Genomic DNA, 25948 nt, shown 5'->3' with positions numbered 1-25948 from the left:
CATCTAGCTGCGGCGGGGGCTGGGGACGGGAGCTCCGTATTCTCCCCATAGAAAAGCGACGTCCAGCCCTGGCTTGCAAACGTCGCCGCTTCGATCGGGACGTTGCCAGTTTCCAGCCGCTGGCAGAGCGCCCGGAGCCCTTTTTTTCCTTATTAAAAAAAGAAGAAGAAGAACATATCAAGGGGGAAGGGCTGGTTCTTTTTCCTTAATCTGTTTCCGGTTTGCTGCCATATTCCCCCTTTTGGGGTGGGTTGGGGGAGGGGAGCATTTGCAAATAAATAAGAATCGATGCTAACGTTTGGGGGTGGTAGCCGCAGAAGCAGCAGCGAGAGGAGGAGGAGGAGGAGGGTCAGGGGCCAGGGGCCAGGAGCCGCCCCGGCCGTGAGAGCCCGAGCGGGGGGAGGGCTACAGCGGTGGCCTCGCCTGGCCCCCGATGCTGAATCCAAGCAGGCAGCGGCATGAATCACTGTGGGGAGAAGGTGTCTCAGCCGCAGGCGGGCGTGAACCGCTGCTGACATCACGGCTCCGAGTTACGAGCCGTCTCTCTGGCCATTTGCTAGCGCCGCAGCCGCACCGGGCAGGGGCTGGGGGACTGAGCAGCCGAGGGGGTTAATTCCGCCCCTTCCCCCGCCCCCCGAGAGAGACAAAGCCAGAGCCGGGTTTTTTGTGTCTGTCTGGGCGCGTCAACCATGAGCCGTGTGCCCCCGGCGCGGCTGCCCGGCTCTCGGCCGCTCCGCGATGGTGTCTGGCAGCGGCGCGGGCGAGTCCTGTAACCGCTGGGGCCTGCGAGCCGCCCAGGGCTTTGCATGCGGGGGGAAGGAAGGAGCGGAGCGGAGCAGAGCGACGGAGCCGCCGGGCTCGGGGTGTTTTTTCCCGCGGAGAGGCAAGGTAAGAAACCGCCCGGCTGCAGCCCGCTGTGCGGTAGCGGCTGCCCGGTGATCCGCTCGGGGATCTTGACTAACCCGGGGATGAAGCGGCCCCGGAGCTTTGTTCAGCTCCCGCCTTGGTGGTATTTGCGGGGTCGTGTAGGCGCGTTACGCTTCGCCTCTGAACAACAAACCGCAGCGATTCCTGCCTGTGTGTGGCACCGGGGGGCTGCTTCCTTTCGGCTGAGGATGCACTAGCTGAAGCAGCTAAACGCGAAAGGTATTGTCTGGTGGGGCTGGAAAGGGAGGGTGATGCGGCCGGGGGGTGTGTGTGTGACTTGTTCAGAGCCCCCTCACTTTCTTTTGTGGTGGTGGCGGAGTAGGGCTGACTGAAACGTCGGGGCTTCTCTGTCTAGCTGAAGACTTTCTGTAGTTCATTTAATCAAATCACTGGGGGAAGCCGGGCGGGGGGGAGCAGGAGCTGTATGTAGGCCAAAACATGAAATATTAATACCTCGGTTGCTTTGATGTCTTCTGATCCATTTCGCGTTTACTATTTGTTAAATATTAATTTCAGTGGGATTTTTTTCTTTTTTAAACCACGCAGCTGCTCTTTGGGGGTTTGTGTGTTTACATCACTTCAGGGAGTGTAGGAGAAGCTCTGCTCCTCACTCTTTCTTTCTTTCTCCCTCTGTCCTTCTAACCTGGTCCTGTCTTAACTAGTGTTTGTTTTGTGGAAGACTGGGAAGCCGTTTATTACTTACCAGCCCTGTAACTTCTGCTTCTTCAGGTTGGTAGAACACCTATATAAAAAAGAAAGTAACACGCTAGGTTTTATAATTCAGACCATGTCTGTAGTAATCAGTTGCTGCCATGCTAACCACTGTAGTCCTAGGTACACAAGGTGGGGGAGGTAATATATTTTATTGGACCAACTTCTGTTGGCGAAAGAGATAAGCTTTCAAGCTCCACAGAGTCCTAGGTCCTTCTTCTGAAGCCAGACGCCTGGGGTCAGAGCTGGCAAACTTCAATTGGCTTTTGTTGTTGTTTTACTCCCCAGCTATCCTGGGAGTATGGGATGTGGGTGGTGCCCATGCTCTGCTTTATCATTCTGAGACACTGTAAGAATTCCAGCTGTGATCTTGGTTTGCTTATTTGTACCTGCTGGAAGAAGATGTTAGTGGACCCAATGGAAGGGGCAGTCAGGAGGTGCTTAATACATCTTGGCACTGGCAAGGCGTGAGGTGCCTCTTCTGTTGGATGTTCCTGGTACTGTGTGGTGTCTACCAGCGAACTTCTGTATGGCTTTCTGCAAAAAACGAATGAGAACCTGCTCCTGTCTCTTCCTGTGGATCACTCCCTTGGCTCCCCCATTTCTTCCCCTCCCCATCCCAGAGTACTTGTGCAATGACTTACCCTAGCTTTGTTGGGGGTATTTTTACCTAGAGACCAGCAGATGTTAAGCCCTCCCAAATAGGTTTCCATTTTTATAAAACCTAGGGATTTAGAAGCCCATTTGTTAGTTTCTTGTCCTGTGGTGGGTGACTGTCCTTGGGGGAATAGGCTGCATTGGGAACCCAGAATTGTCTCACACAGTCTCTTTGTACTAGAATAGACTAGGAACAGCCACCCAGTAGTCTACATTCATAAAGAAAGAAGATGGTCAGTGATTGTGGTGTGTGTGTGTGTTCTCCTTCCCCAAAAGAGGTGGCTAACTATTTTACCTGTTCCTCAAAACAGCTAAACGGCAGATGACCCACCAGACCGTGAAGGGTATTTTAGGTCATCCCACAATGCAACAAATCCCTGGTAAAGTTTGCCTCTGCTGGCTTGAAGCAGGTAGCTGCTCTTGGCTCATGCGGCAGAATGCTCACCTGGAGGTGTGTGGGTTGGCTTTCTTTTTGGGCAGGCCTGTCTGCTGCCAGTGAGTGTTAGCTTTCTGAATGCTCCCCGTCATGCTGGGCTTGTGTGTGGGAGCTGCAGGGTGGAGAACTCAGCCTGGCTGCTGTGCTTGGAAGTCTCTAGGATTCTAGCCCTACTTGCTATGGGATCATGGGTGAGGCACTTTGTGCCACCTACAAAGTGCTGCTGGTGGGGGCGATAACAAACCTGACCCACACTAGTAAAACAACTTGAGAACCTCCAAGAAGTGCTGTCTAAGACCTTGCCTACACTGGAAAAGCATGCAAAGCTTGTTGGTGGTTCCCCCTTCTACCTCCCCCCCACCCCCCACCCCCGCACCACCAACACATACACCTGTCCCAGTGTTTCCAAGAGTAGAAGCTGTAGCATGGACAGAATTCAGGCATGTCTTGCAGCTACTCTGTGAGCTAGATTAGGGGACATGATGGTGAAATGCCTGCATCCTGTCTACACCACAGCCTTCATGGTGGTCCATACCAGTGCAGGTAACCACTTACCAACTTCTTCAGTATAGAAGCAACCAAAGATTTTGTTTTTTAATTTCTTTTCAAATACTGTATTGGAAAGCCATTCATGTCCTATCTGCCAAGCCTGGAGTTCCCCTTCAGCAGGTGATAGCTCTATAAATGTCTATGGCCCTCATTCATCAAAGCATTCAAGTACATTATGAAGTTCACCTTTGCTGAAGGGGGGCCCCCCAAAATTGTATGGGATGTCTGATGATCCCAGTGCAATTACCTGTGTTTGGGGGAGGTGCAGAAGAAGACAACAAAGCAGTGGCAATTAAATATAAATATGTCATGTTTAAGTTTGGGGACTTGGTCCTGAGAATTGCTCAGCACCGACAACTTGTTAGTCAATGGGCCGGATCCTTAGCTGATCTATAGTGACAGACTCACCAAGATCCCCAAAACAAGCAGGGCTAGAACCTTGGAGACATTGAAGTCAATGGAGCTATACCATTTTTCACCAACTGAGGATCCAGCCTGATGAGAGTTTTGGCCACTCTGCACTCAGGCCTTTAATGATTATGGATGTTAAACAAAAAGATGGCCTGAGCCAAACCGCTTTGAACTGTAGGCGGTTGGAGTTGGAATCTGCTTCCAAGTTGTGAGCAAGGGAGGCAGGTAAGGGAATTTCTCTTGCAGTTCCACTTAGTCTGTGGCTGCTGCTGAAATAGTGGATCAGCCTGACATTTTAGGAGGCTGATTTGTGTGTGGCCATGTGCCGGACTTAAGAGAAAGATATGGTATGCCCTGCCCATGGATTGCCTTACACTAGGCAGGCATGGTGGGCTTGCAAAATGCCAGGGTGCTGTGCAGAATCAGGAGAGTTGCCTCAAAAGCAGCTCTAAAACTTGATGAGCTGCCCAGGTATGCTGGTGGTGGGGGCCCAGCAAGTACCTAGATACACACCTGGAGGTTAAAGTTTCTCTTTTGAGACCTAGAAAGGGGGTATCAGTTAGAAATGACCAATGTGCATGGGAAGCGTGGCTGGTGAGACAAACCAGAGGAGCGGCGTCGTTAATTTCTGTAGCCTGGTTACACAGGAAGGGGTGTATGTTCAAAGGTCTAAGCGTGTGAAACGAAATCTGCGTTTAATAGGCACAGTCACCTCTCTTGTACTAAAGCGTGTGGTGGCCTTTGCTGGTGGACACGTGTTGAAATGTAATAGCATGTGAAAGTGATGCTGTTGTCGCTGCCACGGCAGCACTTGATGCCTGAAGCCTCGCTTGTTTCCAGGTGGGCCCGACCAGGCCTTAGTGGGCACTTGTCCACTTACCACAGTGGCTCCCCAGTTGGACTTGATTGAGCAGCCTCTGAATAGCAGAATGAAACCTGCTCCATGGCAGCTGGAGCTGGAGAAGCTGTGGCTGTTGCTGCCCATTTGTGTATTGGCAGAAGTGTGGCTGGAGGGGGATGGCTGAGAGCTGCCCAGTCTCTGATTGCACTGTTCCTGGTGGGAGCTAGGGCTAATGATGGGATTAAGCCTGGACTTTGAAGTCATTGGTAAAACTCTCTGAACATGATCTAGAATAGAACCACTGGGCCCAAGTCTCTCTTAACTACCCACAAATGCAAATAATGTTTTGAGTTTGGGGCGAACCATAGACTGAAGTGGACGACTTCAGTTCCTTAGTCTGCTTCCTCTGAGTGCTTAACACAAAAAGGCAGTGTCGTTTCTATAAAGGTCTGTATTTTTGGCATTCTGGGGATGTTTGAAAGCCTATCTAAAGTACTATTGTTTCCTGTACTGTCTGTCTTATGGCCTGATTTTTAACATGTTCCTTTTTATCTCATGGAACAATTTCCCATATGACCTCACTTCCTCAACATGCGGTGTCTCGTTTCATAGAACCCAGTTGGATATTCTTCCGATGCATTTCACTTACTCGGGTGCAGAACATCCCAGAGTGAAACAAGTTCTTCCCTGCCCCGCCTTGCCCGTTTTGCCACCCCAACCTTCCCCTCCGTGCTCAGTGAAGAAAGCACATGAGGTACCTCCACCCAAGTTGCTGTGTTGTTTGTGTTTGTTTGTTTTTAACAGGGAAGAGGCAGATTCATTTAAGTTGATGCTTGTAAATGAAATATGAGCTTAAATCACTTAACATGGAAATAACTGTCTCTGCTAATGCTATTCATGCTGCTCTAGTTAAAATTGTCAATGTTTCCATTCCAATAAAGCCCTGTTTTCTGAGACTTATAACTTTGGGTCATTTAGCTAAACAAAACAAAAATCCCTCCAGGCTGAAATTTGCTAGCAAAAGTCTGCCTGGGAGCAAAAATTTTAAAGCATGTGGTGCTATTTAAACCAAACTTTACAAAAATAATTACTCTTGTCTTTAATTTTTTTAAATGGCACAGAACCACAAAATAACTAGAAGCCTCCAAGGTCTCCCTAGAAGAGAAGAGTAAGCCTGGGGCACTGTAGTAAAATCACATGTAGATTTCTTTCTTTTGTGTGGGAGGGAGAAATTAGTTGAGATTCAACTCTGAAATGCAGCTGCATGTCATCTAGTTGCTGCTCTTCACCGCATTTTCCCAGGGGTTTTACCTAGATGCCCAGACCTACATCAAGGCCCTAATCCTGCAATAGGCAGAGCTCCGTTACCTTCAGCTGAGACTGCACAGATGCAGCCGATGTGGTGAAGATCTTATTTCAGGATCGGGCCTTTACTCTGTGCCGCAAACTGACTGGGCTGCAGATTCTAATGTTCAAAATGTGGTTTGAAAACACATTCTGGGAGGTATTTTGAGAGAGCATGGTCTGAGCACAAGGCTGGGAAACAGAAACTCCTGGGGTGTAAATCCACCTCTGCCACCAAATTCCCTTGAGGCCATTTATAACCTCTTTGCCTTCAGCTTCCCCATGAGTAATATGGGGATGATCCAGAGGCATGGTGAGACTTAATTCATTAATGTTTGTGAAGTGCTTTGCAGATAAAGGCTAAGGATGAATATCCCCTTTGGGAGAACCAGCTGGCCTGTGCTTGCTTCCTGTCTGGCTCTTGTTCCATTTGCCAAATCTCTTTAATTAAACCAGGCAGATTCCTGGCTCCCAGGGTGTGATGCTGCAAATGTTACTGTGTTTCTGGCTTAGCGTAAAGCAGGGATATGGCCACCCCATGTGATGGGGCCAATGCAGTGAACTGTGATTCTAGAAAGAGAAAAGCAGGTGTCCATTTTTATTGAGTCCTCTGCAGAATGGGGTCCCAATGCCCCAGGGAGCCAAGCTGCTTAGCACCCTCAGCTTCCACTGAAGTCAATGGGAGCAGAGCCCCTAGTTGGGAGGGTCCCAGTGCCCTGCAGGATCAGGCATTTAGGTGACCAGCTATCCTGTGGAGGGACCTACAAAACATCGTGCTTGGGGAGACTTCTGCTCCAAACGGGAGTCTGGTTAAACTAATCCTGCATGCAGGACATTGGTGCTCCTTCCTCTTCACCACTGGTCTTGGGGAGCCTGAGACCTATCCCAAGTGAGAGGCCAGAAACTGAGGAAGCCTGGAACTGGAATAGCCGTCCGTGACGATTGTTTGAGGTTGTTTCTTCGGACCAGTTGAGGACGGGGTTGCTGTGGGGCAACAGCATATGGAGAGGAAACACAATGCCATAGAGCATCTGGAGGAGAAAACACCGGGTCTCCAATTTGAAACCCGCCCCTTGAAGTCTGAGGGTCTGAATGTCTCAGCTCAGATCTCTCTTGGTTTCATGACAAGATGCACTGAGATAGCTGTAATTAGCATTGCTCCTGTATGACCAGTCTTAGCCGACTAGTTCTTGCTGCTATTCCCACTCTGGGATGAATTGGGATAGGAGGCAGACGGAGATTCTGGGGCTTGAGGGGTTCTAAATCCTAACTGAACTGAAGATGGGGCCCTGATGTTATTTTGAGGGGAGGGAAGATGTTCCTTTCCCTGGTGCCATGTATGTTATGGGCAGGTTGGTTAGCTCCAGGGACTTGTTCAGTAAAGATTAGTCCAACTTGCTTCTATGCCCTAACCTTGCAGGTTACAAATTCCGTAATGTAAATGGTTCTCCCCAAGGCAAGTATGGTAGCTGGCTCCTGGTGTCCTGTCCAAGGGGAACTGCAAAGGAAAATGTCAGCTCTTCTCTCAATAAGAGGCATGCTAGTGCTCAGATATCCTTGGGGAGGAGCTTGTTTTGGGGTTGACAAAGGTGAAAGTTCTGATCTCTTGTGATACTGAGTTTGTCTCCCGCTTAGGTTTTGCTGGGTCATTTTCTCTTCTTGCTTGTGACTTCAGTTGTGCAATATTTACTCCCTGATTTTCCTCTAGTACTGTAGGAAAATTCTGGAGGCTGGCTCTAAATTTCTCAGCCCTGTCTCATGTTTGACCTATTATGGTCTCATTTCCGTGACTGTAAACTTTACTGGCCCGAGGCTTGCTGTGCTGTGCAAACAAAGGGGCGAAAACCTGACTGCACGCTACAGAAATAGCTTCCACACTGCATGTCTCCTTCTCAGCTTGTGGTTTCTCACTGACACTGCATGACTGCTGGTCTGTGGCTGGAATGTAGAAGCAATGAACTGAGGCAGCTGCAAATGAGTTTTACTTTGCATTTGTCAGACTCTGAAACTCTTGTGAATCAAAACGTGGGGAGTGCAGAAATGTGTCCTCGACGTCTGCAAACTGTGGAATCATTCTCCGTTCTGCTGTGCGTGGCTATGCCCTCTCCTCATGCGGGCCAGCATGAAACTGGGCCTGTACAACATGAAACATGCATTAGAAGTGAAACCCATATGCCTCTGTCCCTGTCCTGCTTTATTCCCGTTCTCTCATGTTCGGCCCTGGGGTTTTCCTCCTTCCTCTGCAGCATGTGGCACAGGTGTAAATAGTGGATTCTGTGTAACTTGAAGTCTATAAACCATGATTTGAGGATTTCAGTAACTCAGCCAGAGGTTAGGGGTCTGTTATAGGAGTGGGTGGGCAAGGTTCTGTGGTCTGCAACGTGCAGAAGGTCAGACTAGATGATCATGATGGTCCCTTCTGACCTTAAAGTCTGAGTACTGGGTGCTTTGAGCCCTGGCTGGCTGTGTGTCAGGGAAATGCAACAGGAAAAACTCTAATCGGCAGGAAACCAATTGACTTTATAGAAACAGCTACAGCCCTTGAGCATTTGTCTGTTGTAGAATTCCTACTGGTGGGCTTGAATCTCACTTCCCCCAGAAAATGATTGTAGGAAGATGGGACACTGGACCAGGAGACCTCGCTTCTAATTCCTGGCTATGTCACTGCTTGTGTTTGTGACTGTGGCCAAGTCACTTAACTTCACTTTGTGTCTCATTTCCCCATCTGTGAAATACGGTTAGTACCTGCCATCTCAGAAGTACTTCGATGCCTACTGACGAAGCTCTAGAAATGCTTGGCATTGCATAGGGTGCTTCCATGACGTCTGTGCGGGGGATGGAATCTGTTCTACTCATGAGACCTGGGACTACAGCAAAGAATGAGTGAGGGTGGATAGTGGTACTGAGGTGACTGGGGCTAGAACACAGCCATATGCAGTGTTGTCCTCCTCTGCCTATTCCAGCCTTGCACCAGGATCCTCTGTGCAACCCTCTGACGCGGCAGAAGCTATGGAAGCCTCTGATGGCAAATGACAGCCCCAAGCAAGTGGGACTGAGGGTTTCCTGTGGGTACAGCCTGCTTGCTGCTTGTAGCCTTGTTCTACTACACCTCTCTGGAGCCAATCTGATTTATATGGACAGGCTGCTTCTCCTCCTCCCACCTCTTCCCCCCAGCAGAGCCTCAGACCGGTTTGACCAGACAAAGGTCTGTGCTGGTGGCTGATGTCCAGCCTGGAGGGGGCTGAGCGAGTGTGTGGGGCTAGGAGAGCCCTTGTAAGCGGGATTAGGTTCATGCTCCAATGTCATGGGCAATTGAGTTCTAAAGCAGGCAGAGTGGAAATACAGGGCCCGGGAGGGGGCCCTCTCGCTGCCACTCTGGTTTGATAAATGTCTGATCGTTGGGTGAGACGAGCACAGGTGGCGCAGCTGCCAAGGCATGTGACTTCAGAGCAGTGCGTGGAGTCAAAGAAGAAGGCATGTCCTGGCAGAGGTCTAGAGGGGGCCGACTTGCTGAGCCTTGGGAGATGGGAAGAAGTAATGCTGGGGAAGCTCTGTGACCTCTTCCTATGGCAGGGGACCCTGCTGCATGAGGGGAAATAGCTGTATGCTTCTCGGCCGGCTCCTGAGATTCAGAGCGTGCATCTCCCAGGCTGTGCTGCCCGGCTGCCTCTCTGTAAAGTCTGGTGCAGATCTGGCACTGTTCTTGCTGCGGAGTTGGGTACTAACAGCCACGTAAGGAGGGCAGGTTTGACCCTGTTTGCAGTGGCTGAGTAGACATCTCTGTCTGCCTTTCATGTTGCACCCCTCCTCCCATCCCTGAGCCTTGAAGGGGATTGCAATAAGTTAGGCCCTTCCCTTAAGGAGAAATCCCCTTGATTTGTGATGGGGATTGAGATTGACCCAATAGGGCTCTACAGAAATGAGCCAGAACCATCCTGTGGACTCTGAGAGGAAACTGGATCCCGATTATAGGCTGGCTTAAAAATCCTATGCCCTTGTATAGACTTCTCCATAAGGGTTCATTTTAACTGCACTTTAGCAGTCTGACTGGGAAGCCTCACTGGCGTTAATGTTTGTTGTAGGTATTTGAGAAACGCCAGTGAACGCTGCTCTTTGTCTGCCCTGCACCAAAACAGTCCTGGGTGCCCTTGTTCACCTTCAGCAGTGCTAGCGGCAAAGTGCTCTCATTAGAGCTCATCAGGAATACCAGGGCATAATCTAGGAGGGATGGGAATCTTAATGCATTCACAGCCCTCCCTCCAAGTGCTTGAGCAGCTCAACTCCTGGCCTGCCAGGACCCATTGTCATTCAGCTGCAGACTGGGGGGGGAAGAACTGAGGCAGCAGTATTAACCCTTGGGAGACTGGCTGATATTGTGAGGTGTGCATGGGGGGAGGGAGTTTTCTCTCTTCAGAGAGCACAGTAGAGCTTCCAGGCTGGAGAGTGGCTGCAGAGGACGTGCATGGTGCTGCACAGAGATCAAAGAGCCAGTCCCGGCCCTGCGGTGCCTGCTTTGCCATAGCAAACAGGATGGGCGGTGGCCCTTCTCCTTGCACGGCTTCATGGGTCAGCAGGGGTTTTTTGGAAGCCCAAGAGGTGCAGGTGTGGCTGTGCTGGGCACAAAGGACACCATGAACGAAGGCAGCAGAAATGGAAGGAGACACAATGGAGGGAGTGGTCTAACAAACTCCTCACCCACGCCGGTGCCCTGTTAGCCAGTGAGCAGCCAGTGAGCGTGTCACAGCATGTCCCGATTAGTGCAGAAAGCCGTAAATACCGGGACTGTCAGGGAGAGAGGCCATGTCTGTAGCCTGTCACTGCAACTCTCATCTCCCCACAGGTTCCAGCATGTTGCCAGCCCCTATGTAGCAAGCTGCTGCCATTGCCAGTTTGGTGAAAGCTGTCCTGGTTAAGTGATTGTTCACTTCACTCAGAGAAACCCTTCCCTCTCTTCAGTTCCAGGCAGCCCTGTGCTGCTGGAACCTCTGGATCTCCTGTAGGTCCTGCCACAGCATCTACTGGCTGACTCATGGCTGTGGCTGGCACGGTAGCCCTGAGTGTCTTGTGTTTGGGAAATTCATGGAGCTGACCTATCTTGGAGGAGGGGTGGGGTGGAAAAGAAACGAACTCTCAGCTTGTCCAACTGTCTCTTACTCTGAGGTTGGCCTGGTCACGCTCTGGTACAGCCTTCGCTGCCTTCTTGCCTCCCAAGGCTCTCTAAGCCAGAGCAGCTCCGAGGAATCTGATGCAACCAGGATGTTGATTTGCTCATCTTAGGAGCAACCATGATCTGCTAGAGATGCAGGTGCTGGTGGGCCAGGATGGCCTATGCACCTGAGCTTGTGCTGTCTCTTAACAAACAAACCGCCACCAGGGCCGGAAAACCTAGCTCAGATAAGTCCGTCTGTGCTATTGTTGCAATATATGAAAAGATCTCTCCCTGATACAGAGTCTGAGGGAGTAAATACTGCACATGTGGGGAAATACAGGCAACAAACACAATGCAAAACAGAGACTATAGGCCCCAGCTAAGATCAGGTCTTCTATGCTTGGTGCTGTACAAATACATATGTGACAATCCCAAAGAGCGTACTGTCCAAATCAACAAGACAAGCAACGTAGAAGCAGCATCTGAGACAGGCCGAAGGTTGAACAGCTGGCTGGTGGCAGTACTGGGAATAAAACTTGGGTCTCCTTGCCCTACCTACTGGCTCATGCTGCTCCTCAAATTGATTTCACTAGCTCCAGCCTTGAAATAGGCAATCATTGTGTTGTCTGTGTTGTAATGTTACCTCCATATTACCATGAGATCAGGGGCAAGATGTTCACTCTTACCCAGCCACTTGCGTGCCTGGAACCCCCTTGAAGTCTGCAGCCAGGGGATTCTTGGCTTATGTAGTTTTGTACACAAACACCCAGTGGTGCTGGAACAATTTGTACGGTGGGGGTGCTGAGAGCCATTGAACCAAACTGTAAACTCTGTATTTTTCCAGTCAGGGGATGCGGCAACACCCCTAGTTCCAGCACCCCTGCAAACACCTAGATCTGATTCCCTTTCTCTCTCTCTCTCTGCGTGTACAATATTGATTTGAAACTGGCTGGTTTATGCCTGTGTACCACTGCCCTGTACAGGGGTCTGAACTGGATATGTGAAGCTCTACCATAGACCTCACACTACCACCAGCTAGTGGAGATTCTCCTCCTTGTTTCAGTGGCAGAGGCCTGTCCTCTTGAAGCAGGAAGATCTGTGTTCTCTCTGCTATCACTATGCAAAGAGTCAGTGGCCACTTAAGGGTACTAGGTGGTCTCTGTGCTGCACTGCATTGCCATTCAAATCTTCACTGCACCCATATCACTTGCCAGAATTGTCTGTTAATTACACTTGGGTATGATATTGGCTCCTCTGATGTGTTCTGGAGGCTAGGGATGTATAGGATAGAAGAGACACTGAAGAATCAGGCACTAGATGTAGATAAGAACGGCCATAGTGGGTCAGACGAGACCAATGGTCCATCTAGAGTCCAGTTTTGCCCAGGGTAAGGGGCAATATTGGCAGCTTGCCAGGGCCTAGAACCAAATGTAGCCATCCCATTCTTAGGGTGGTGATGTGGCCCATGGAGATGCAACACTATAGCTTGACCTTAGCAACCTAGCAACGGGAGTCTGATTTCTAGGCGGAGCGGCGTGGATTTCTGTTCCTGAGGCAGAAACTTCCTTCCAGTGCTAACTAGTTCCCAGCTGTAGGAGAGAAGCAAATTCCACTTGCAGCTGCTTCGACAGAGCTGAGACCCACATGCTGGCAAGCTCTCTCCCAGAGTTAGTGACAGGAACCTACAGGGGAAGCATCTGCTTTCAGTCTGAGATGCCTTCCTACACCTGAGAGCTGTGGAGAGCACACACTCCGAATGAGGGCGGAAGTGACTCGGCCACAGTATTACCCGTGGGCAGCCAAAGTGCTGCTCTCTACCTGTTTGAGCAGAGGTGAAGCGCCAAGAGGGAATGACACACCAGAGATCATTGGAGCCACTTCGTATTCTTGAAAGCCTTGTGCCAGAGCAAGGATACCAGCTCAGCCAGGCAGGAGAATCCTTTGAGGGGGAGGAAGAACCCGGCCATGTCACTGCCCAAGCATTCCAATACCAAAAACCAGCCAGGCCAGTCTGACAAGGAGAGGAACTCCTGCAGGCTTCAAAATCCTCTGCTGGCAACTCCAGCTCTTAGAGGCATGCATGCAGAGATGGGGGAGCACACACATCACAAGTGTGCTGATCCCTTATGGAAGGGCCCTATAGACTTTAATAGGGATTAAGACAATAGGGATCTATAGGACTTACTCTTCAAAACCTGATAGCGGAGATAAAGATGATCCCAAAAGGACATACGGTTATTGGCTATTCCATTCTATAGGGAAGTTGTTCTCGGAGCACTCTATCCTCTGTGTCATGTGGGTTTAATGCAAGTCACGTCTCTATTTGCCTCTCCTGCTGTGTGGCCTTGGCCCAGATAAGTGACCTCGCTGCCTCAGTTTCCCCCTCTGTATAAGGATTACAAGGCCACCCATCAGCAGAAAGCACGCAAAGAATCTCAAAGGTGCTACGCTGCACATGCACCGCACTATAAGAGCGCTGCATTCGCCATTAGCAGGTGACCGATCCAAATAGAGGTCACCGCAGAGACAGGTGACTTCTGAACCCTACCAGATTCCCCACTAGGGCGTGGAGAACGTTTTCTGTTCATAGGGTCAAGATCTCACATCGCAGGTGCCAACTAGCAGGAATCAAAGGGAGCTCTGAGCAGCTTTGTGCTGACATGAGCAGAGCGAGAGCGGGCTCCAAACAGGAGTGATACGCCTTGTCGCTGGCGGCCGCGGGGTGAGGAAGGGCGAGTCACCAGCGGAAATACAACACGAGGGCAAGGGAACCCTGCTAGAGGCGCAGGAATGGGTGCAGCAGCACAGCTGCTCCTCACAGCAAACCGAAGTGAAACAGAAGGTGCCAGCTGCCAAGCAGGGCTAGTCAGCAAAGTGTCCCTCTGTGCATTGAGAGCTTTAATTTACCATTGACAGTCGAGCTCCATTTGCCTATGCAGCAGGGCAAGGTGAACTCCAAGAGCGGATCCATTCCTGATCCGGCTCTCAGCAGCACCTTGCAGGCCCCTCCAGCCTTTCTGACCCTGACTCCTGAGAGGGGAAGAGAGAAAGCGGATTCGGGGGTGGGGGGAAGGGAATCAAGCATTGGACTCTTCCGAGGCTGGAGCAAAGGGAGAGATGAATTTGTGCACAGGGCTCTAGCAAAGAGAACCATGAAATGCCCAAGGAGCAAGCGGCTAAATTGCTTTTGCACTAAGGAGCACAGGCCCCTTGGATCCTCCCTGTAGATTCCATAGGCTTTGTGGGAGGGGGAATATTGTTAGTTCAACTAGGGCTTTGGTCACCCAGCGGGTTCCCCATGGAAACGGGTGGGGGCCGAAGGGAATCGGGTGCCATAGCGATGGGTGTGCCATAAAAACCTAATGGAGTGAACCTCGAAAGACCCCCAGGTTCAGGGATGGCTGGAGCTTCGAGGTGGCATTCTGTGAGGGAGCATAGTCCAGTGTTCAGAGCACAAGGCCGGGGCATGGAGAGTCGGGCTTCTTGTTCCAACGCTGCTGCTGGCTCAATATGGTCCATGGTGAGTCTCTGCAGGTGCTCAGCCCGGTCCTAAGCCAGGCCACAAACCTCTTCCTCCATCTGTGAAAGGAGGATGGTGCCGTATTCACCTGCCTCACAGGAGGGCTGCGAAGACGGTTTGTTTGCGAAGGGCTTTAAACATGCAGCATGCTAGAAGTACATGAGACTTATTTATTTCAGCTGGCTAAGCATCAACTTGCTAGTGGAGATGCCCCCTTCAAGGAAGAGGCTAGCTTGCTCCATTAGGGCTCTTCCATCTCTTAATGACTCTGACTTGCTGGAAGTGAGCTGGTCAGAATTTTCCTGGGGTGCAACTGCAGGGGGTGAGCTCACCATGCTGCTTTTGGTTGGCTTGCCAGGCCAGGCGAACTGGCTTGTGCTCTAGTCTCTCTGCCTTCCTGAGAGTGAGTGTAAATGGGGCTGTGCCAAGCCTGCTTGATGGGGGTTCACTTAGGGGGTGGAGGAGGAGTTATGGGAACCCTTGCCAAGAAAGCAGCAATGATGGCTACCATTAATGGGGGAGAGGGGATCTCTAAGGTGGCATGAATGAAATCTGGGTTTAGCTGAGCTGTGTACATTAGTAGCGTTATGGCCTGCCTTTCAATTCTGTATTCCAGCTCAGAGATCAAAGCCCGCATGCTGGGAGGAGGGGAAGGACAGAGTGGGTTTCCCCCCTCCCCGGCTTTTCTTTTAATCTTCTGCGGTAAACAAGGGGAAAGAAAGCCCTATTGTCCGGCCCTTCAGCAAGAGGAGATGCTCCAGATTTGCTCACAGCAGGATTCCTCCACAGAGCTTGTCTATGAGGGCCTCAAAATATCAAGTGCAGCCTTCAAGGAGCTCTTTCCTGCCCTCTGAATGCATTCCACTCAACAAAAGCTTCATTAAAATGAAAGGAGAGGGATAAGAAGGCTTGAACTGGTGAATTAGAGAGAAGCTGGTCTGCCTGCACGGAGTAAATGAGGTCACTTTTTACTAGCGACAGAGAGTTACGCTCGTGTGTTGGATCAAGGTGATTCAGGGTTTGATTTCAATGTGTGGCTGGCTGCTATAAGCTCTCAGGCTTCGCAGTTCACACAGCTCCCTGGGAGGAGCAAAGGGGCAGAAGAGGTCTCTGCAATTGAACACCCTTCCTAGGGAGGGAATATTGTTACAGTACCACCAAGAGGCATTAACTGGGGATCAGAACCCCCTTGTGTCTGTACGGTACCTAGCACAGAACAAAAAGACCGTTTCTGCCCCCAAAGAGCTGACAGCCTGCGCCTAAGATGAGACAGCACCTGGATACAGATGGGGGGAGCACTAGAGTGCAGTGAGATGATTGTTATGCTAATCATCATCAGTGGACACCAGCAAAATGATGTGGGTTGCATTGAATGGAGTTACTTCTCTTGGCTTTTCACACACATGTGAGATTCTTGCTTGGCATACTAGTGCTGCTGACAGAGAAGAGACTGCCATGGCCAGAAACTGGAAGTGCTTCTGTTTTATTTTGAAATCCCCAGGCCTGGTGGTGCAGCTGACTGAGCTGCAGTGCACACTTCCCTGTGCTGTCTTTCTTGCAGGTGGCCCCCTGACCTGAAGGACTGGAGAAGTGGCAGGAAGGAAAGGTCCCTGGATCTTGCATAACCCCATTTTGGCTGGTGAAGTTTGGGGGGGGTATGGGGTGTCTGCTCTGGGCTGGGCTGAGATGACTGAACTCACTTTGCTTGGAACTTGCATCTGGATTTGCTCCCCAGCCCTCTCCCCACTTCAGGTGAATGTCTGTGACCTCACTCAAGCATGTAAAATACAGTAACAACTCATTGGGGCTTCAGCAGTTTCCCCATGTGCCATGAGGACCAGTATTCAACTCAAAGCTTGCACTGATGTTCTTCTTTCCTCTCTCGACCTTGAGTGGACAGACTTTCTAAAGGTGCCCTGGGCATGGTTCCAGAGCCTGCTGATGGGCGTGTTTCCACAAGGGCTGGGAAAGCTCATGGGCCTGCTAGTGGAAAGTGCCAAAACCTGGGTCTGCTATCTGTGCCGCTTCTCCACTCTGGGGAGAGGGGGATGGGGCGCCTCACCAAGGAAGTGTGCTCTGTCTGGTGTGAATGGTGACCAGGAGATTCCTTCTTCTAAAACAGCTGTTCTCAGACTATGGGGTGGGCCTCTCAAGGGAGGCACTGGAATGTGTCCAGGGAGGCATAAGGTGTGTGCATGGTTTGGTTTTTTTTTAGGAGCTCTGGGTGTCCGGGGTTTATACAGAAGGACTTTGCACACCTGGGAGGCCAGGATACATGGGACAGCCAGAGCCCCACCGTCCCTCACCGGGAGGGTATCTGCCCCAGGGTGGCAGCAGCAGCGCAGAAGTAAGGGTGGCAACAGGGCGCTGGCATGGCACTGCCTTCAGAGCTGGGTGGGGGTATATGTACTTTGGGGGGAGGGGCTGAATGACTGCAGCCACAGGGGAGCCTGATCAAATAAGCTTGAGAACCACTTTTCTAAAGGGAACAGAGTGCCAAAATCTGAGTCCTGAGATCTGTGGTTTTCTCTTTGAACAGGTGTTGGGAGGGCTCCCTCCCCAGACACAACCCATCTGTGCACCTTCGCCCTGCCCTATAAGGACTGCCTAGTGGAGAGGAAAGCCCCAAATCCAGAACCTAGCCTACCTGTGGCCTCTAACCCTGCCAACAAGAGTGCCCATTGGTATCTGAGAAATAGGGGTGTCCTGTGTGCGGTGTGGACTACTCCTGGACTGCCCTAAGGACTCAGCTGCTCAGAATCTCAACAGTGCTGCAGTTCCCTAGGCCAAGGCTTGCAAGGACATCCTTGGAAGGCTGTCCACTGCAGCTCTTGCACTGGGGGAATCCTTGCCTAGCCAGATCAGAGACTGTTTCGAGCCCACTGATGCTTCTCTAGCTCTTTCACCTAATGTGACAGGGTTGGAACTTGAAGCAGAGGTGAGACACCTCCTCTGTCCAAATCACCACCAACTGGGTATGAAAATCTCAGTTACAAAGGCTCTAAAGCCATCTGCCCTCAACCCTCCCCTCAGGCACTAGACTAATGACCTGCAGTAACCAACATGTCATTGGGGCTAAAGGTCCCAGGTCACATTTCCTGCTTTTCCTCTAGGTTTGTGTATGTTTTCCAGTCACACACTTGTTCTTCCTGGAAAACTTGTGGCACCCCTGGCATTACTGGCATGCACCATCTGCTTGAGGTGTGACAGGAGCTGGGTAGGCCCTGGAGGCGTGAAGACATGGGGAATGGGAGCTCATTATTAGGAAGGCAAAAACTGGGGAAAGGAAATGGCTAGAAGAGAAACAAGAACAAAATGGAGGTTTTTCTAAACGTAGCTACATATTAGAGGATCCTGAGTGCAGGGCCCGGGCCCACTGCTTTTCCTCCGGCGTCTGTGCTCTCTGGTGGTCTGAATGGGCCGCTTCTGTTCCTGGCATTCCAGAGCTGCTCTTAGACAGGTTTATAGCTTCCCACTCCTGGCTGTTAAAGCCTGTCTCCTGAGATGATGCTCTTTAAAGATAGCTTTGCTGGCCCGTCAGCTGTTCCCAGGCAGCTGGGCTTTGCAGAGAGCCCCGCAAAATGTTTTCATAGTGAAATGCAGGAAACTGGGTCTGCTTTAAAATGTCATGAGGCAGGTGAAACTCAGATCCTTGTGGATCACTGGGCAGGCTGGCAGGTTTCACTTCAGACCCCTAAAACGACTCCTGGCTTGGCCAAAGTGGCTGAGTTTCACCTGGCTTTGTGCTGAAATTGTTCAGTTGTGTGTCCAGACCTGGAACTCTGAGCAAAGCTTGTGACTTTACAGCCTTCCTGGTTCAAGCCCAAAGACTGCTTGGCTTGATGATGGGGGAAATTCCCACTCCCCACCTTTCCTACCCTCCAAAAATCCATGCCTAGTAACTGTCTCACCCTGCAAAGCCTCTTCTCTCTCCTCCCTCTATCTCGTCACCTACTCTTAACCTTCCTCACCTAGGTGGTATCTAGTTGTGTCTGGCTCACATATGTGGGTGTTGTGTGGGTTAGATTAGCTGGTGTCTGCAAAGAACTTGCATGGCTGCGTGCACTTCACATATGTAACCCACACACATGCTGGGTGTGGTGTTCTTGCCCATGAGACCACTTAGAGAGTGAGTCTGCTCTATAGCCTCAGCTAAGGGCCGTATGGCTTTTAGCTCATGTAGTAGAGGCTCATGCATATAGCTCCAGAGGTCCTAGGTTCGATCCCACCCGCCGACAACTGGGGTCTGTCAGTGTTACACATAGACTGCTTTGCCAGCACACAGCCCTCTGGAGGGAAACACAGTCTCTGGGAAACACCCAGGGGGCCGTTTCAGTGTAGCCTGGCAGTTTGCTGGGAAAATGCGTTAGTGTTGCCTGACCTGGTAGAACTGAAATCGGGCAGAGTTCATGGCTTCTTTCCCTGCAAACGGGGAGCAAGGAGGCAGCTCTGTCTAGGCAACAGCCAGCTCCTTGGATTCCCTTTAGTGATCACTGACTTGATCCTCTACAGAGTATGAGGGGCTCAGTCTTGGCACCTTGGCACATAGAGACCTTAGGGGCCTCTCTTCCCCCTTCAAAAACCATTGCATCAAATCTTCCATCTTCAAGCCCCTTGTTAAGTGCACACAAAGAGCCATTGAGTGGCACAAGGGCCTAGCTTCCACTATTTCATTGCTCTTTAGCACCAGTGTTCCATCCATCTCTCTGAACTCTGTTGAAAGGAGAGAAATTCAACAGTAATAAGTCACCAGGACCAGGTGGGATTCACCCAAGAGTTCTGAAGGAACTCACATATGAAATTGCACAACTGCTGTAACCTATCACTTAAATCAGTCTCTGTACCAGATGATTGGAGGATAGCTAATGTAATATTGTGGGGTTTTTTTTTTTTGTTTGTTTTTTTTTAAGGCTCCAGAGGCGATCCTGGTAGTTACAAGCTGGTAAGCCTAACTTCAGTGCTAAACAAATTGACTGAAACTACAGTGAAAAACAGATTTATCAGGCACACAGATGAACATGATGTGTCGGAAGAGTCAATATGGCTTTTGTAAAGGGAAATTATGCGTCACCAATCTATTAGAATTCTTTCAGGGAATCATCAAGCATGTGGATAAGGGTGGTCCAGGGGATATAGCATACCTGAACTTTCAGAAAGCCTTACAAGGTTCCTCACCAAAGGCTCTTAAGCAAACTAAGCAGTCATGGGATAAGAGGGGAAGTCCTCTCACTAATCACCATCCAGTTAAAGACTGGAAACAAAGGGCAGGAATAAATGGTCAGTTTTCACAATGGAGAGGTAAATAGCAAAGTCCCCAAAGGATCTGTACTGGGACCAGTGCTGTTCACCATATTCACCCCTTTTCCAGACCATTTATGAACCGTGAGGTGGCAAAGTTATTCAAGATAGCCATGTCCAAAGCTGACTGTGAAGAGTTACAAAGGGATCTCACTAAAGTGGGAGACTGGGCGACAAAACGGCAGATGAAATTCAATGTTGATAAGTGCAAAGCAATACACATTGGGAAAATGTAATTCCAACTATACATACAAACTGATGGTGTCTAATTTAACTGTTACAGCTCAATAAAGAGATCTTGGAGTCATTGAGTGGATATTTTCAGAGAACTATCCACAATGTACAGTGGCAGTCAAACAAGCTAACCATGTTAGGAACCATTGGGAAAGGGATAGCTAATAAGACACAAAATATCATAATGCCACTGTGTAAATCCATGGTACACCCATATCATGAATATTGCATGTGTTTCTGGTTGCCCCATCTCAGAAAAATATATTGGAATTATTAAAGGTACAGAGAAGGGCAACAAATGACTTACTGGTATGGGACAGCTTCCCTGTGAGGAGAGATTAAAAAGACAGAGACTGTTCAGCTTGGAAAAGTGATAACTAAGGGGGTTGGGGTGGGGGGGGGAAATATGATAGAGGTCTATAAAACCATGACTGGTGCAGAGAAAGTGAATAGGGAAATGTTATTTACCCTTTCACATAACACAAGAACCAGGGGTCACTTGGTGAAATTAATAGGCAGCAGGCTTAAAACAAACATAAGGAAGTACTTCTCCTTGCAACACACAGTCAAACTGTGAAACTCATTGCCATGGGGTGTTATGAAGGCCAAAGGGCTCAAAAGAGAATTAGATAAGTTCACGGAGGATAGGTCCATCAATGGCTACTAGCCAAGATGCTCAGGGATTCAATCCCACAGTCTGAGCGTCTCTAGCCTCTGACTGCCAAAACTGGGACTGGATGATAGGATGGGTCACTCCATTGCCCTGGTCTGTTCATTCCCTCTGAAACATCTGGCATGAGCCTTTGTCAGAAGGCAGGATACTGAGCTAGAAGGACCATTGGTCCGACCAGTATGGTGGCCCTTATGAGGAGGGGGAGAGATTCTGTGACTACTCTAAGTGAGGGTTGGAGGTACTTGGGTATGTTGGAAGCAATTCCAGGAAGGCTTGTTTTCTAGCTGTCATGGAATCTCCTGTGGTCTCTAATCTGCATGTATGCACTTAACAGTGGCAAGAGGGCTGCTTCTAAAGGCGAGGGTGACTATTGACTGAGGCCTGGTCTACACTATGGGGTTAGGTCAAATTTAGCTGCGTTAGGTCATTTAAAAATGACCCTGTCCACAGAACCAACCCCGTTCCATTGATCTAAAGGGAGATGTACAGAAGTTGATTTTAAGAGCCCTGACGAGGGGAGTAGCACTAAAATCGACCTTGCTGGGTCGAATTTGGGGTAGTGTGGACGCAAATCGATGGTATTGGCCTCCGGGAGCTATCCCAGAGTCCTCCATTGTGACCACTCTGGACAGCACTTTTGACTCCAATGCACTAGCCAGGTGCACAGGAAAAGCCCCGGGAACTTTTGAATTTCATTTCCTGTTTGGTCAGCATGGCGAACTCAGCAGCATAGGTGACCATGCAGTCCCAGAATTGCAAACTCGGTCCATGCTGGAGCTCAAGGGAGACCCTGGATCTGATCGCTGTATGGGGAGAAGAATCCATGCAGGCAGAACTCTGATCCAAAAGAAGAAATGCAAATATATTTGCCAAAATCTCTCGGGGCGTGTTGGACAGAGGCTATAGCAGGGAGACACAGCAGTGCTGCGTGAAAGTTAAGGAGCTCGGGCAAGCCTACCAAAAGACAAAGGAGGCAAACGGTCGCTGCGGGTCAGAGGGAAGAACCATGATTTGTGTGGTGACTATAAAGGACTGCAGAATATCAGTTTCTCTCCTTGAGTGGGACTGGATAAACAAGGCTGATACACTAGCCTTCTGCTTCTACAGATCTGAATTCAAATCCCTGAGTAAGACCAACATGAAAGGGAAGGCTTCCTTAGTGCACAGTGGTTCTCTGCCTCAAGCCAACCCCAGTGGCTTCATGCCCTGCCTGTGCTAGAAAAGTAGCTTGATGTTGACTGTTCATTAGCAAAGGCTCTCCTTGCAGGGGCTAGCATGGATAGGCTCGATCTCTGTGCGCTCTTCAATGGACTTTGTGTGGCGGCGGCGGTGAATGCTCTCTGAGAACGGATTGGTTATGTCTACAGTAGCAATTTAGAGGCTGCTTTCAGCACCCGCCTGAGGGGATGGGTAAGCAGGGTGTCGGTGGCTGACAACCATTGTCCGCAGCACATAATTTTCCTAATGTAACTGGATCTCCAGTGTAGCAAGACTGGCTAGCTCTGCCCAGGGATGGGGATGGGCCCGTTACAAAGGTGTGTTGACAGAGCTGGGGTAGCATTAATGTCCGTCTGGCTTTCTCCACCACTGGGAATAATCTGGGGGTAGGGAGTGGTTCCCCTCTGCCCCAGAGTTTTGGGGTCAGTTGTATTTACCCACTATCTTTTTTTTGACCCCTATGGCTGATTGCAGCATGAAGTACAAGGAGGAATCGGCAAGTCTGGGCAAGGCCTGTTTTTAAAAAGCTGGTGAGTCAGGTGTCTGAGGTGGGAATCAGCCACTCGTCACTCAAGATTATGTCTCAAACATCAAGATGGTATGTAACGCTGTGTTTAACATAGGAGAAAGGCACAGGCGTGCCAGGGTGTGTGCTCGGTGTTCGCCAATCCTGACAAGTTCTCTCGCCGAGCGTTCTGCTCCGAGTGTAGTAGTTGTGAGCTCTCCAAACAGCTGTGCACAGTACAGCAGCTTCCCTGGTTACGTGACCCTCCTTGGCACTTGTGGGGTTTATAACCCCTGGCCTAAATTTTCAAAAATTACTTTGGGGACCCAACTTCAGGTTCCTTGTAAAGGGGCTTGATTTTTTTCAGACATAAAGGGATTGGGTAGGGTTACTGTACATATGGGTTTTCCTGGACATTGCCTCTTTTTTGATCCTCTGGCTGGGTGGCTTTTTCAAATAAGAGGCAACGTCTGGGATTTTTGCAAGCAGACGTTGTGGCTCAGCAAGAGAGCCGATTGGTCCCTCCCCTGTATCTGCAGCTGCCAGATCCCTTCCCAGGGCTGGGAGCCAGGGGGGAAAGAAACAGAGGCAGTGACAGACGGCTGTCACTGTAACCTGGGCCTGCGTCAGCTGCCCTGACACTGTGACAGGAAGCGATGCTGCCCCCTACCTCGAGTGAGAGGCTGAAGATATTTCTTCCCCTCTCTCCCAACTGTGGTTTTTTTGGGGGGGCGGGGAGGGAATGCGATGGCGGGGCTCCAGCTGTCCCCTTTATCCTTGCTTCCCAGGTGTGCACAGCCCTTCTGTGCAAGCCCCAGCCACCCAGAGCTCTTAAACACAAACAAACAAACCAACAAAAAACACCCAGCTCCTGGAGTCATGGGATATGAGAATCTTGTATTCCTGCCTCTTCCCCCCCGCCCCCAAACCCCTAAAAATTCTAGCCTGCATGGTTGTGGAGTAAAGCTCAAAACATAACCCTGGAACAAACTGCCTAGGGAAGTTATGGAAGCTCCTTCACTGGAGGTTTTCAAAAAGAGGCTGAATAGCCATCTGTCTTGAATGGTTTAGACACAACAAATCCTGCAACTTGGCAGGGGGTTAGACTAGATGCCCCTTGCCGTCCCTACTAGGATTCTAACCCCTAAGGGCTCAAAAAGCAGAAAGCATCCCCCAGGTTTTTTAAATGTCATGACCTTTAGGGTCTGAGCTAATAATCTTTGCTTGTATGGGCTTGGCAATATTGCATACAATAAAATTCCTATGAGCCCCTCAAAGCCCTTTCCTCTCCCTCTGAGTCTTACGCACCTGGCCCATGCTTTGAGACTCTCATTCCACAAATTCCTGCTGGGAAAGGAACCCTCCTCCAGACTAGGATAGTGCATGTTTCCCTGCCTCTTGTTTTCACTTGGGTCTCTGCCAATTGCAGTCAGTGCTGGGTGTTTACAGATAACTTACATGGAACCCTGCCTGCCTAGGCAAGTAGTTTCATAACTTACTTGACAAGCCAAAATAACTGCCAGGATTGGCCCAGAACCTACAAAGACGACACCTGCTCATGCAATAGAGGAAGATTCCAATCTGTTGCTGCCTGATTATGCAGATTTGTGTGTGTTTGTGCTCATGGTTTGCTTAGTCAGATAAAGCATCCAAAACTCTTGATTCAATCTTCAGTCTTATTTTTTTAAGGCATTTAATTCCTTCCCATTTCTGAATGCCCCTCTTTCTCCCTCTGTGGGGAAGGGGATAGAGTGAATTTGCTTGTTTAATTTTAATTATCCCTTTCCATAACCCATTGGCCCCTGCTAGGTTTGGCTATGTAGCTTTCATTAAGATGGTTTTAAATTTAACAGGAGCTGACAGGACTGGTGGGTGGGTCTGGGTCTTTAATACACTAGTCTGGGTCTTGTGGGAGGTGAGACAGCTCCAGGAGCGTAATTTACCATATTCCCCCACCCTGTCTATTTCTTTTATCTTGGAGAAATTTTAGCTGGATTAAGAGGGATGGGGGAGGAAAGCTGCATTGTCAGGAATGACTAATGAATGGAGTTCCTTCACTCGCATCTTCGCTGGGTAACTGCTGAACATTACCGAAAGCAGAGCTCTCGCTCCAGGCAGCAGCACAGGGAATGGTGGGGTTCATAAGGAAGCTGGCTGTTTAACTCCCTGTGGCCCACCTTTGCGGCTTTGTGAGCCTTGTAATGTTTGGTGTGTTCTTTAAGCCCTAGCTCCTGGAGTCAGCAGAGTCTCCCCGAATCACCTTGCATTTGAAAAATAAAGTTTCTAGCCCGTTATGGTTTTGGAGAAAAGCTGGTATGTGCCCTGAGTGCCTTCGGGTCTGAGTCTGTAGCGTGCAAAGAGAAAGAAGCAATTTTTCCTCTAAACACCTTGTGGTATTTTGGGGCCTGACTCATGAATTTTTTGAATGCCTGGGGTTGGCCATGCTGTGAACATCATGACGTGGTTTGTAATGTTTCTTGGCACAGATTTGCATCCCTGCCAGTCAGTTGACAGGGTCAGAGTGGAGTCTCATCAGCCCCGTGTGCCTAGTGAGGCAATGTGATCTTCTATTTATGGTACTTGCGTGGCCTCTATCATCAAAGTAACTGAGGGCCTCACAATCTATAATGCGGTTATCCCCACAATACCCCTGGGAGGCAGGGCAGTGCTAGTCCTCCCCATTTTGGGAAACTGAGACACCGAGACTAAATGACTTGTCCAAGGCTACGTCGGAAGTCTGTCGTGGAGCAGGTAATTGAACCAGGTCTCCAAGACCCAGGCAGCAAATTAACTATTGGCCTATCCTTCCTGTTGGACTGAGCTAGCCATCATGATGATGCGCGAGAGGTTGGGAACAACCCACTCTACAGATGACTCTGGCATGAGAACCCTTTGACCTATCATGCGGTTTTGTCTCTTACTGTGATGGGGCTGGTGTGGCCCTTCCCCTGGTTATGGGCTGCAAAGTGTGGATCTAAACTTGCCCAAAGGTCTTGGCAGCAGCTTAGATACAAGCATTTAGTTGAGAACCATCCAATGTCTTTGACTCCAAGCACTCGGATGTCTTCATGGCAGGTGAGAGACCCTGAAATGTTAGGGACTGATGCTGAAAGCTGTTAACCCCAACTGCATTCTGGAACAGGATAGCAAGTTTCCAGTTGCAACACTTCCCCCTAACAAATGGCCTGCAAGACCAGAAGACCTAAAAATGTCTCTTGCCTTGGAGCCACTGCCTTGGATGTTGTAAGAGCTACACTGGGGGGATTGGCACCATGCCAACCTGTAATCGGAAATCCTGCCCTTTAATTACACACTGTCCACTTTGACAGGCTAGAGTTGCTCCAGGCAATTCTCTCTTCTGGCCTCTTCTGCGAAGACTGAGACCCAAACAGGCAAAAGTTCAAGATTTAGGGATGGAACAGAAGAGATCAGCCAAGCAACATTTGGAACTCTCTCTTGCATAGTTCTTGCATGC

General features: G+C 49.9%; 1 protein-coding gene across 6 annotated transcripts in view; it reads left to right on the top strand.

Annotated features, from left to right (window-relative positions):
- Nucleotides 1–314: 314 nt before the first annotated feature.
- Nucleotides 315–25948, top strand: part of SRC (SRC proto-oncogene, non-receptor tyrosine kinase) — a 72330-nt gene continuing 46696 nt past the window's right edge. For 2 of the 6 annotated variants that reach the window (XM_073309677.2, XM_073309678.2), the window contains exon 1: nt 316–888. The gene's annotated coding sequence lies outside the window, so the exon portion shown is untranslated. Of the gene's footprint in view, nt 889–999; nt 1147–25948 lie in introns of those variants that run through there. The other 4 variants (XM_073309682.2, XM_073309681.2, XM_073309683.2 and 1 more) reach the window with 3 other exon arrangements.

The sequence above is a fragment of the Lepidochelys kempii genome, chromosome 13 (genome assembly GCF_965140285.1).
Source record: "Lepidochelys kempii isolate rLepKem1 chromosome 13, rLepKem1.hap1, whole genome shotgun sequence".
Classification (NCBI taxonomy): domain Eukaryota; kingdom Metazoa; phylum Chordata; order Testudines; family Cheloniidae; genus Lepidochelys; species Lepidochelys kempii.
The sequence above is the reverse complement of the archived record's forward strand: the minus strand, read 5'-3'. Positions and strand labels throughout refer to the sequence as shown.